This window comes from Hyaena hyaena, unplaced genomic scaffold (assembly GCF_003009895.1).
Source record: "Hyaena hyaena isolate Hyena2069 unplaced genomic scaffold, ASM300989v1 scaffold_26, whole genome shotgun sequence".
Lineage (NCBI taxonomy): Eukaryota > Metazoa > Chordata > Mammalia > Carnivora > Hyaenidae > Hyaena > Hyaena hyaena.
This window is the reverse complement of record NW_024080658.1, coordinates 3,850,801-3,864,900: the sequence shown is the minus strand read 5'-3', so window position 1 is coordinate 3,864,900 and position 14,100 is coordinate 3,850,801.

Here is a 14,100-nt window from a genome sequence, read left to right as displayed (position 1 = left end):
TTTTTTTTAATGTTTTATTTATTTCTAGAAGAGAGAGAGGGAGACAGCGTGAGCAGGGGAGGGTCAGAGAGAGAGGGAGTCACAGACTGAAAGAGGCTCCAGGCTCTGAGCTGGCAGTCAGCACAGAGCCTGACGCGGGGCCCGAACCCACGAACCGCGAGATCATGACCTAAGCGTAAGTCGGACGCTTAACTGACTAAGCCACCCAGCCGCCCCTCTGGCAGTGCTTTTTAAACTTCATGGTGTGTTAAGAATCTCCTCAGGATTGGGGCACCTGGTTAAGCGTCCAACTTCACTCAGTTCATGATCTTGCAGTTCATGACTTTGAGCCCTGCATTGGGCTCTGTGCTGACAGCTCAGATCCTGGAACCTGTTTTGGATCCTATGTCTCCCTCTCTCTCCCTTGCCCCTCACCCGGTCATTCTCTGTCTCTGTCTGTCTCTCTCAAAAATAAATAAAACATTTTAAAAAGTTTTTAAACATCTCAGGATCTTGCTCAAACTGCAGATTTCTATTTAGCAGCTTGAGGCCCGAGATTCTATATTTCTAACACTAAAACGAGTTCCCAGGCAAAGCTGAGGCTGCTAGGCTAAGGGCCAGACTTTGAAGAACATGCCCTTAGAGGACAATTGCTGAGACCCCCAAATGCCCATACTAGTTTTCTATCACATCACAAATGCTTCCTTTCCATCACATGTCCAGAATCTCCTGAAGAGCTCATTTGTGGTTGGCAAAGGATGGACACTCTTGATGCTGCACTTGAAACTCAAACATGTCCTTCCCCCAACATTATACTAGGCATTAGCACCTTATACCAGATTTAATGTGGTCTCTCAGCATCTTGGCTTTTAAGTGTGCTCAAACAGACATTTCCTCAGGGCATGTTATCTGTCACCTGGATATCGGGGTGACAGCCTCATAGATCCATAACACTATTCTCCTTTTATCCAACTTTCTTGGTTTAGTGCACACTGATCTTATTCCTTCCTACTGTGATGATAATGATGGCTCTGAGGCCTTGTTGCCCTTCCCTGACATGAAAGCTGGTCTGGGTTACTAGTGTTCACTAAAAGAGAATTTAATAACTTTCAGTATTGGGGAAAAATGAGTTAGAGACTATATTTTTATGCCCAGAAGTCATCTTGGCTCATTAGATACAACTGGCCCTCCCCACCTGTATTAGTTAGCTATTTCTGTGTAACAAAGAACACGGTATCTCACAAGCGTATTGTTATAGACTCAGCTGTGTCCCACAAAAATCTGTACGCTGAAGCCCTAGCCCCCAATACCTCAGATGGGACTGTATTTGGAGACAGGGCCTTTAAAGAAGTATTTAAAGTAAAATAAGGTCATAAAGGTGGGCTCTACTCCAATATTATTTCCTAATAAGAAGAGGAGATAAGAACACAGATGTGTGTACACACGGGGGAAGTGCCACATGAGGATACAGTGAGAAGACAGCCATCTGCAAACAAAAGAGGGAGGCCTCAGAAGCACCCAAACTTGCTGACACCTTGATATTCAACTTCTAGTTTCCAGAACTGAGAGAGGATAAATTTTTGTTGTTTAAACCACCCAGGCTGCAGTATGTGGTTATGGAAGCCCTAGAAAACGAATGCACATATCCTAATAAGCATTTACTGCTTATGTTTCTGTAGGTTGGCCGGGATGATTTTGCTGATCTCAGTTGGACTTCTTTAAGTATCTGTTCCTAGGCTGGAGGTCAGCTGATGTAGAACTAGGCTCATCTCAGCTCACCTGGGTAGTTCTTCGTCAAACTGTAAGGATGCTTGTCAGCCAGGTTCTTTTTCTCTATGTGTGTCTCTTCCTCTTTGGATCAGGGGGATAGCCTGGGCATGTTCTTTCCATGGAGAAGGCAGTGACACAAGCAAGCAAGCAAGCAGAAACCCACTGTAATGCTTAGGGCCTATGATTGGTAGCGTCACACTGTCTCTTCCACGTATGTGCCATTGACCAAAGCAAGTCATATGTCCAAAGTCCAGGTGTGAGGAAATACTCAGCATATACAAAGTATTGAAAAACATGTGAATGTAGAGGCAAGTGATTCAGTCTACCACAGCCAGTGAGTACTCTTTAAGCTCAGCATGGTTACAATAGCCAAGATTTGTAGCATATTCATTATAGCCAAGACTTGGAGACAACTGATATGTCCACAGAGAGATGAATGTGGTATACATATATCATGGAATATTAAAAGCTTTAACTGAAAGCCATTTATCAACCTTTAAAAAGAAGGAAACTTGCCATTTGTGATAACATGGATGGATGTTATGCCAAGTAAAAAAAAGTGAGGCACAAAAAGACAAAAATGTATGATTCCACTTAGATCAGTGTCAAAAATAGTCAAATTCATAGAGGTAGAGAATAAAATGATAACTGTAAGGAGGAAATGCAGAGTTATAATTCTATAGGTTTGTTGTACAACATAGTGCTTATAGTTTTCAACACTGTGTTATATACTTAAAAACTTGTTAAGAGGGTAGGTCTCATGTTAAGTGTTCTCACCCCCCCTACACACACACACACACACACACACACACACACACACACACCAGGAGGACACAAGAAATCCTTTGGAGGCAGTGGATATGTTTATTACCTTATTTGTGGCGGTGGTATCATGGTTATTTGCACACATCCAAATTCATCAAAATGTATATATTAAATGTATGCAACTTTTTGTTTACTAAGTATACCTCAATAAACTTTAAAAATAAAAATAAAGATGCAGGGAATGGCTTATTTGTCTTTGAATCCAAAGAGGCTAGCATAGCTCCTAGCATATTGCCACACTGAGAAGGGTACTATAATCTGGTGATAAAGCATATGATATGGCATCAGGTTCCCTGGATTCAAATTCTAACATTTACTGGCTGGGCGATCTTCAGAAACTCACATAACTTCTCTGTACCTCTTTTCATCATCTGTAATTGGGGACTAAATACCACCTGTCTCCCAAATTGTTATAAGCCTTAGAAGAGTCAATATTCAGAAAGTCATTTAAATAGTACCTGGCATATAGCAAGGATTCACTAAATGTCAAATCGTTTACATTGTAAATGTTTGGTTACTTGCCTTCCTCTCCCCTCCCACACTACCTCTTCTCTCCAGATTGTGAGCTCCTTAAGATAAGTATTCTGCCTAAAATTGTCCTACATGAGCTTTCATGGAAGGAGCATGGACCTTGCTGTGAATCTTAATTGTGTTACTAATTAGAAGTTTCTTAATTCCTCTTAACCTTAGTTTCTATGTCCACTTACTCATCCATCAAACATTATCTCCTCTATTGAGTGTAAACTCTATAAAGTCAGGGATTATGTCCACCTGCACTTAGTTTCATTCCCATAGGCTAACATAGTTCATGGTGGGCTAGTGATAATTTCTGATAAATGCATGTATAAATAAATAAGACTTAGTATTTGACAGGCATTGGGTACAGCCATCTGGTATAGAATGAGGAATAAGGCATGATCTTAGCCTTGCCAGAGTCTGCCATAAGGAAACAAAGGATAATAATAACTGCTCATAAGGTTATTGTGGAAATCAAGGATATCCTAATAAGAACTGCTGAGCAAAGTCCCTTGCACATAGTAAGATGCTCAAGGTTGGGGTCCTAACGATGGCCCCATTAAAGCCATACATATTCCAAATTTTAATATAACACAGTACTAGTGTAATGTATGAAAAAGATCTAAGAGGCAGAAATGCATCACTCAGTTTGTGTACTCAATTTTAAGCAAAATGGTAAATGAAGTAACATTTGACTAATGTAAGAAATATCCTGGAGTTGTTTAATGTCGAACTCTGGAAGAGTAAGTAAATGTATAAAAAAGTGAGTGAAAGAATACATGAAGATATGAATAAATGAATGAATGTAATGGGGCAACACCTGAACACAATAACAAAGAAAGAGGTGATGTTGCATTTAAATAGGGCTTTCTCAGCTAAGGCTAAATCATTTTCCTGATTTGCACAGCCTGTACCTCAGCCAGAAACAACTTTCCTTGGAGGGTTCACAGCCTCTGAGAGCAGATATTCTCTCAGGGGAAATAAGATGATTCATGAGATGATTCTTAGGGAGACTGTCAGAAATAAAATTTCTCAGAAAAAAGAGGAAAGACCAACAGAGAGAGAGAGAGTGAGAGAGCGAGCGCCTACAGTGATTCAGCAGATTCATTTGCTCTTGACCACTCATTTGGTTCTATTTCTAGGCAATATATAGTCTAAAGAGAGATAAAGCGATATTGAAATGAGAAGTTTACAAAGTTGGTTAGCCAAGAATACGGAAAAGGACTTTGTCTCAAGATGATGCAGGGGAAGGAAGTTTGGCTTCAATAATCCCTGAGGTTTTGAACATGGGGCCTTCTAGAACCTCCCTCTTGGCAAAATAACTACACAATTTGAAGAGTTCTATACTATCTCTTTTTGAACCAACCGATAGGATTTTTACACAGCATAATTCACACAATTATGAACACAATTCACACCTGAATGGGTAAGATGGCCTCTCTCTTCCTGGTGTGAATCGTGAAAAACAGTAACATTTTATCTGGTTGAAGGAATCACAGAATTTCAGAGTTGGAAATGTTGTAAGGGTCACAGAGTCCTCATTCTTCACTGAGCATTGAGGGGGGGCGGTGAGGAATTTTATGGATTTCTGAACGTGTGAGTCTCTAATGACAGCCCAGAAGAATAAGTTTAGGATGAAGGAGATGTTTACTAGCCAGGCGATTAACTAGTGAATTTAAATATAAGAGCATTATAATGAATGAGCTAAGGCCTGAATTTAGCAGCGGGTATTTTAGAAAATACTTGTCTTTGTTATCTACTAGAATTATTGACACTTTCCCTGTAACTGCTTTTCAAATCTCAAGCAGAAGCCTACTAAGAGTGGCTCTAAGTTCCTGTCTTTAGGTTCAGGGTCAACATTTTTCAAAATATGTTAGCAATGTTAACACTTTGATTTTAGGGTTTTACACTGAGATCTCTTCCTACCCGTTCACAGCCTGGAGGACAAATACAGTTGGTCCAGGCATTGAATGTGAAGGTTTTCCTGTGTGCTTCTGGCTCCTATAAAACAGTAATTTCTCTAACAATTTAGAGCTTCAGAAATCTCACTTCACAATATGCCACTGCTGGATTCAGGTGAGGTCAAGGGTAATGTGCAGAGGGTATGTGTTCATTCAATCAGGATTTATTGAATAACTATCATGGGTTAGTCCCTGTAATACAGACATGAATAATAATATCATCAGTAGTATAGAAATATGAACAATGGTGTCACGGCAAGGAGGGCGACTAAGGCCACTTGTGCGGAAAGCAGAGCAAAACAATTTTGAACAGTCTTGAAGAATGAAAGAAAAGGTTCCTGGTGGAGACTCAGGGAAAGGTATGCCAAGTGGATTTTTATTGGTATCATTAACAGCTAACATTTATCGAGTGCTTTCCATAGCCACATGCTGTGCTAAGGGCTTTATGTGCATTTGTTCAGTTCACCCTCACAACCTCACAAAGTAGATACTATTTTTACTCTGTTCTTTTAATAGATGATGGAATGGAGAACTCAAGAGGTTAAGTCCTCTATTCAAGTTCACATAGCTAATGAGTAGCAGTCTGGATTAGAACTCTGGTCCTTTTGACCCTGAATGAAATCATCTCCCAAACGATAACATTCCAATTTTTGATTTTGATGTTTACTCAACAATCCAGTGATCATTCAATTTGTCAAGTTTACCATTAATGGGACAAGGTCACTTCCAAACATGAACCTCAATATTCCAGTCACTACATGGATATTACACATTTAAAATGTGCATCTCTTTATTCAGACAAACTTTCATGAAACTGATCATCTGAAGCTGGACTGAGATTTCAGCTATTTTACAAAGCTTGGAGTAACTCCTCATTGAAGACTTCTACATGATTTCAAAGCAGTCATGAAGTACATGGTCTGGAGGCAGGTTCTAAGTCAAGTCAAATCAAGAATTGAAGAGAAAACCAATAAGAATGGCTAAAAGGACCAATAATTCCAGGCCTTGCTTGGAATGTCAAAGGAGGTGTGAATGGTTTTAAAGACTAAGTCACAGAACACTCTGAACCTCGTAGCAAGCAAGCAAGCAACTCAGTTTTGTATTTCATTCCTAGCACCAAGGGCAATGATGTCACCTATTAATGGGCAATATCACCTCAACACTTTCCCAGAGGAAGGAATAAATGAAAAGTTGGCATCATATTTCTGAAAAGCTGCTATTCTTTATTAAGTTTCTGAATTTTTGTCTGTACATTTGGTAATATTATCATTGGTCTACTTGCTCAATATTTTGTCATGTTTAGATAGAAATGCATGCAGTAGAGGATCAAGTCTGTTCTGCATTCTGTGCAGTGTAGTGGTGGTCCTGGCCCTGGCCCATTGATGCTATCATGTCCCTACGGTCTATAAGTTATTTGGTTAATCTTGGAAAGCCATACATAGGCGTTAAGCAGAAAACAACTGTTTATTGCATGACTCTCATTTGTTCATCCAGCAAGTATTTCTGGAATATGCCTGGCACGATTTAAGAATAAGGGATACAATGGTAAACAGAACAGACAGGGAACCTGTTCACAGGGTATTCATATTCTAGTGACGGAGCCAACAATTAACTTATAAACAAATATCCAATTGTCAAAGCCTTTGATGGTGCTATGAAGAACAATATTAGGGTAATGCAGTGGAGGGCAATGGAGGAAAGGGGTGGTATGTGTTCCTTTTGATAAGGTAGCCAGGGACAGCCTCTCTGAAGAGACAGCACTTGAGCTCATACTTGACGAAGTCCACCATACAATGAGGCAGGGAAAGAAAGTTCTGGAGAAAGTAATCTTTAGAGCAAAGACGCTGGAGCTGTATCAAGTTTAGTGTTCAAAGAACAAGTACTTAGGCTTCATTAGGGAAAGCTATAAAGACCTTGGAGCTCCTAAGAGAATTTTGCCATATTGGATAAGTGCTTATCAGGCTTTAAAATTCCAGAAGGCACTGAGACTTTGGATCAGTAGCTTTCTAGGCAGCTATATTTTTTTGGAAACTAAAGGTGAGATACCCACAGATGGCTGCGGAGCTAAGTTATGCCCTCCTAGTTGAGTGTCAAAATACTCATTCTTGTATCTTCTGTTGCCCAGAAAAGTAACAGTGGTTAAGAGACAACATCTGGAGTCAGAGATACTAGCTTTTAATTCTCACTGTCTACCAGGTACTAGAGATATTATCTTGGACAATTAACTTAAGCCAGTCTTCTTCCTCCACTTCTTTTCCTCTGCTTCCTATTTATTACAGACACCTGTGTGCACTCTCTCATAGTCTATTTGCCTCACTTCTGATTCCAAGCACCGTTATAGCAAATGGTTCTTATGGTTTTTGACTCACTGGCAACATCTCACCTCAGGGACATACCACCTATTTTTCATTTACTGCTTTGGGTCTTCTCTGACATAGTAGTATGGCAAATAGGTGAACACTGCTCTTTCCTCATGTGGAGCCTGGAAATGAAGGAAAATTAATGCCCTGAGGGCACCCCTCAACCAGTAAGTGAAGGAGTCTGAGAATCTTAACCCTTGAGGTTCACCTAAATACTCCATGCTGGCAAAAGGAATTCCCCCTTATCAGCAAAGAACTACTCCCATTGCCTAAACACCTTGACAAGGCCTTAACTGAGGCAGATGCCTTGCAGAGCACTGATTTTTCTCTCTTCAAAATCCACTACTACTCAACCCTTTTTTGCCAAAAACAAAAACTTGGGTCTTATGTCAGCGCAGCCTGAACAAAGATTCAGGATTTACTGCCCTGGCAAAGAGACCTGGAACCAGTACTAACCCACTGTTGGATTCCTTGAAAATTGTCCACAATGATGGTGCACAGTAAATGAGGTGGAGATGCCAGAACTCCTAGACAGAACTCCTAGAATGCCTAGACAGAAAATGGAAGGAGCCAAAAGAATGTTAGAATGGACTTATTATGTGAGACCAGAAAACTCCACTAACTATTCACTGGAAGGAGCCATAGATAGAGACTCCTTTACTAAGCCCACAGTGAAGACTCCATGAAGAGTAAATTTTAGAAGCTCAGTGGAGGCTTCTATCTGTTGGTACTGAAGTAGAATTGCTATTGGATGTTAGATTGCTAAATATCAGTGGCTTATTAAATGATCTAATGATCTCAGAACAGCAAAGGCAAAATGGCAGTACTCAACTATTAGAGGCAAAGTAGATGTGATGATTATAACGGGAAGGGCCAAGATAGCAATCAAGGTGACTTGACCTGAAGAATTCTATGATAATGGCTCATAGATTAGAATGTTACAGGACAGCTAACAAAGAGGTTACTCAACTTGAATTAATGTAACCTCCTCTGTACCACCCAACAACAACAAAAACCAAGAGCTGGCTGATGTCAGCCAACACAATGACAAACTGTAGTCCTTCACTCAAATTCCAGATCTTAATTAGTTCACATACCTACAGGTTATCAATTGAAGAGGAGGCTTGTTTCTCTTAAGGACTAATATATATTAATATATGTAATATAATATAATAATAATATATATTTATAAAATAATATTTATATAGATATAAAATATTCTCTAAAATTGATTTACTAGAGTAACTATACAAATGGAAAATGGAATACTTAGATCATTCGAGGACAGTTGAATACAGGATCGAAGCGGACACTGATACAAAGGATCCAAGACACTATCCAGGAGCTCCAGACAGAAGCTAATAAAGGCCAGGTGATGAACAGTTCTGACATAAGTCCATTCCACAGAGGGTTCACTGAGTCCACAGATTCATTTTCCAATTCCCTAGTGTACAACTGAGGTAGATACACTTAACAGCTGGCAGAACACTGACCTATGGAGTACAAGTCGGTGTTACAGGAAACCCCTGAGACTGCCTCTACCCCCTTGCCAAGAAACTTAAGCATAAGAAATACTCCATTCAAAGAGGAAATGTGGAGAATAGCTCTATCATCAGACTTAAAGGATGCAAGGATAGTGCTCCCTACATATCCTTATTAAACTCACCTATATTCACCTGTATAGACCCTGAAGAAATAAAGCCTATGAGTCGTGGTGGAAGACAGTAGACTCATAAATTTCACCAAGTGTTATGGCCATACCAATGCACTTACTGTGCTGGAGTGAAATCTTTGTGAAACAGAGCAACACAGACTTTGGTTCTAGGTATGAGGCTACTGACCTTCTGAATTTGTTCTTCCCTAATTCTATCAGAAAGGAGGATCAACAGCAGTTTCCTATTATGTGATAATGACAGCGTTATACATTCATTTTCTTTTCCCAGGGCTATGTTAAGTCTCAGGCTCTCTGTCACAACATAGTCAACAGGAACCTTGACACGTCTCAGGAATAATACTGGTCCACAATATTGAAGATATCATGCATATGAGACTTGGTGAACAGAAAGTAGTAGGGGTGCCTGGGTGGCTTAGTCGGTTAAGCGTCCGACTTTCACTTAGGTCATGATCTCACAGTTGGTGGGTTCAAGTCCCATGTCAGGCTATGTTCAGACAGCCAGCTCAGAGCCTGGAGCCTATTTCCAATTCTGTGTCTCCCTCTCTCTCTGACCCTCCCCTGCTCATGCTGTCTCTCTCTCTCCTAGAAATAAATAAAACATTAAAAAAAAAAGAAAGTAGTAAGTACTCTGGTACCCTAGCAAGATAAATACATGTCAGAGGATTGGAGATAAACCTCATAAAGAACTAACTACATACCATATTAGTGAATATTTTAGGGGTCTAATGGTCTAAGACAGGCTGGGACACCTAAGGATGAGGGCAGCTTTTGCATTTTGTATGTTTCATTGCTAAGAAGGACGCATGGCATTTGGTACACCTCTTCGGATTTTGGATTTCTAACTGTATTTTGAGAATAGCTCTCCAATCCATTTATCTGGTAACTTGAAGGACTGACAGTTTTGAATGGGGCTGAGAGCAAGAGAAAGCTCTATAACAGGTCTTGGCTGTGGTGTTAGCCTCTCTGCTACTTGAGCCATATAACTTGGCAGAACCAATGGTTCTAGAACTATCTGTGATATATAAGGATGCTTTCTGGAACCTCTGTCAAACCCCAACAAGGAGAGACACAGTATGACCCCTTCCATAGCCAAGAAATAGTCACTATTTAAAAAGCAACTCCTGGAGTGCTGCTGGGTCCTGGTAAAGACTGAGCATCTAACAGGGGCACCTGGGGTGGCTCAGTCAGTTAAGCATCCAACTCTGGATTTCAGCTCAGGTCACGATCTTATAGTTTGTAAGTTCAATCCCTTGCTTGGGATTCTCTTCCTCCCTCTCTCTTTGCCCCTTCCTCTCTCCCTCCCTCCCTCCCTCTCTTTCTCTCTCTCTCTCTCTCTCTCTCTCAAGTAAATAAATTAACTAAAAAAAAAAAAAAAAAAAAGACTGAGCACTGAGCACCCAACAACAGATTACCAGGTAAGTGAAGCCATCAAACATGAGGTGGATATGACCAGATTCTCCAAATCATAATATTGAGCACAGCAACAATCTACTAGACATTGAACAATAGAAAATGTATATTTAGCATCAAGCCCAAACAGGTCTAGAGATGTAAGTAAGCTATAGTTAAGATGTGCTTCAACATATTAGTGATGCTTCTTCTACAGTTTACATCTGTGACCTCACATCATCTCATTTCCTGCAACTAAATGGTAGAGGCAGAAAAAAAAAATAACCAAAAATCTGGCTCACAGGTCTTTTTTTCCCCCACTATGTTGATTTGAGCTGAAAATAGACTAGTACTTAGAACAGCCCCATTCAGCCCCATTTAGTATCAGGCTGGATACTAAAAAACAGTGGTAAGGTAAATCCTCTCAATGGAGAGGTGTGAGAGTGCATTTGACCATTCGTTTTGTATGAATTGAGAAAGAAGTTGAGTTAATAACATACACAGACCTTTGAGCCCTGGCAAAAGGCTTGTCTACTTGGCCATGGGCCTAAAGGAGCAAGATTAGATCAGAGATGAGGGTATATAGATATACCAATGAAAGTGGGGGAAAATATAGATATTTTTATTTTGTGTTAATGTCCACCAAAGTCCCTCCACTGTGAGGAGGTGCTTAAGTGGGTGGACAAGATGATGCACCATTCAGTGGTTGTCAGCCAGCCTCTATCCTTGGCCACCCCTGTGATCGTCAATGGGCCCATGAACTGAGTAGCCATGTTGGCAGAGATAAAGGCTATAGATGGGCCCAAAGTATGGGTTCCCTCTTATCTAGGCTAACCTAGCCTCTGACATGCCCAAAATGCCAGCAAAAATCAACACTGCATCTCTTGATAGGGCACCATCTCCCCAAAATATCTTCCAGTCACTCTGTGGCAAGTTGCTTACATCAGATCTCTTTCATCCCCAAAGGAGTTTCAATTCATCTTTAAATGAACTGGCACTTATTTCAGATATGTCTTAGCATTTCCTGCTGTGCTTCCTCTAGTATCACCATCCAAGGAATTACAGAATGCTGGATTTGTAGGCATGGGATCCCAGACAGTATTGCCCATTAAAGAGATACACTTTACAGCACAGAAGTTATAATAGTGAAACAATGGCCATGAAACGTATGGAGTCATAACCATATTCCATATCACTCAGGACCAACAAAACTAATAGCATAGTGAGAAGACCTATTAAAATCTCAGCTAATCCACCAGCTTGGAATGTGGTATTGTCTTCAAGGAGGAAGAAAATGCTTTAAACCAATGGCTGATATGTCCTTGTTCTTCACAATTGAAAACAAACACAGCCATTGTTAACACTGTTTGCATGTGTGGCCACGTTTGTTTGTTTGTTTGTTTGTTTTAACCAGGAGGAGGGGTCATGGCTTAGTGGATGGAACTCAAACTTTGAAGTACTTTGAAGGTATTTAAAGAGTATTAGATTGAGCCATAAAGCCAATGGCTTTATCTGTTTTCTACCTGTCTATTTTATCTATTCATTGCCGCATTTCTAGTACCTAGAAAAGTGTCTGGCAATTAGAAGACACTTGCAAAAGTATTGCTGATGCAATGTACACATAACATTTAATATATTCAATGCTTAATAAAAGGTTATTGTGATCACTACTGTTCATCCATATTGTGTGGCACAGTTCATTAGTCTAACTGTCACTGTTCTAACTTATATACTACCTCTGAGGCTTCCACATTCATATGTTTGTTCAAAGTGAATTAGCCTAGGAGAGATGGCTGGTTTTGCCATTGCTGCTGCTGCTGTTTGTCTCAGCCTCTCACACCTGCACTGATCAATATGGAATTGGGCTTTAGCATGTCATTATGGGGACTCTTTCACCCTACCCTGCTTGTGGCCTCAACAGTTAGATCCACTGTTCAGCTTTTGCCTGGGCGCCCTGCTGACATCCAACCTTAAGAAAATCCTCAAAATGCATGAACACCATAATTATACAGACTTAGACTTCTCCCTTCTGAGATAATTACAGAAATGAATTGTGTTTCTCAAACAAATCAGATTGTACAGTTTGGGGGGAAGGATATCTTGGTAGGCATAAGGGATTTCAGACTTATTCTGACTGCATGCCCAAAATCAGTGATACAAGGAGCCCTTTGCTTTAGCAGAGAGAAGCTTCTGTCAGAATCCTTATGGGAAATTTGTACAAGCAGTTCCTACCCTCATAAACAGGAATCCTGCTGGCAATTTGTTCTGTAAGGAAAACAGAAAATGTGCTGATATAGCTTCATCAGGACCTATACCCTGGGCTTCATCAAGAAAAGAGGTAATTGAAACAATTCCTGATTTGTGGCCTGAAGGGGTTTGTCGCTTTCTCATTCCATCTTGCACAGAAGTTCTGAGCTGAGAAAAAATAAGAAAAATAAATCTAATGAATAAAATGTTGCAGGGATTGTGATTCTAGAAAAACAAAGACAAAGGAAAGATCACTTTCTCAGCTCATTTGAGTTCAAGGGGCGAGGATGCAACTCGTAAACACCTTTGAATGATGAGCTTTATGACCCCTTCTCTATTCTTGTACCATCCCCTGCACTTGGAGATGAGCCAGTGTGTAGCCCAGTCTGGAAAATTAGTGTTGTCACAGACAGTTGAGGTGAGATGCACATTGGGCCACTGACACATCTTTTGTGGGGAGGTGAGAAACCAGATTTTAGTAGCATCGATGTCACCAGGATATAGGATGGTGTGAGGATGGGCATTTCAGACACAGAAGTTTCAAAGGACTAAGATGATTTTCAGTGTCCATCGGGCCAGTGGCATGCAGGAACAAAGATCTCAGTGGTGGGGAACATCTAGGAAAGGTGAACAACAGTTGGCTTCAAGGTTGTCCGTGTATACATCTCCTCTCATGTAGAAATATGTAGAGAGTAGGATTCAGCTTTGAGGGAGAAGGCTTCCAAAAGCCAGGCAAAATGCTAGATAGAATTCAAAGAAATACCCTAAGCTGAACAGGGGTGCTAAACAGGAAAACTAAACAGAAACCATGAAGGAGGAAATAAAAATAAAGAACCCATGGCTATGACTCATAAAACAGAGAAAAAGAAAAGGCTATAAAATAAAGGGCTCTCCAGACTCTCATTCCTGGTACATGGGGTCCTGAGTCAGGTTGGCAGTAAGGTCACTCAGAGGGCATGTGACAGGCCATCAATCTTAGTTGGACTTGGGGTCTAAGAAATGAGACTAAGTTCCAAGGGCCATTAGGTAGGGGAAGAGAGGGCAAGGCTGCCAACATACCTCTTCATCAGAACGATCTCAGGATCTGAGGAGTCTGGCATTAGCAAATGGGGCTTTCTGGCTTTTATTTATTGAGTGCATACTATGTATCAGCCCCTGGACTAAATACTTTACACCCATTATCTCTTTTTTACTCCCAGGAAATACAAGCAGGAAACTATAGAAGACTATGGAATTTCTGGTAGTAAGATTTGGAAGGTTATCTACTATCTACTAACAAGCTGTAATATGCTTAGGGTACACTATAGCAGGTTAATTTTCACCTAATTAAGAGAATAGAAACTTTGCTTATGCAACCAGGTAGAGATTCTCTGTATAG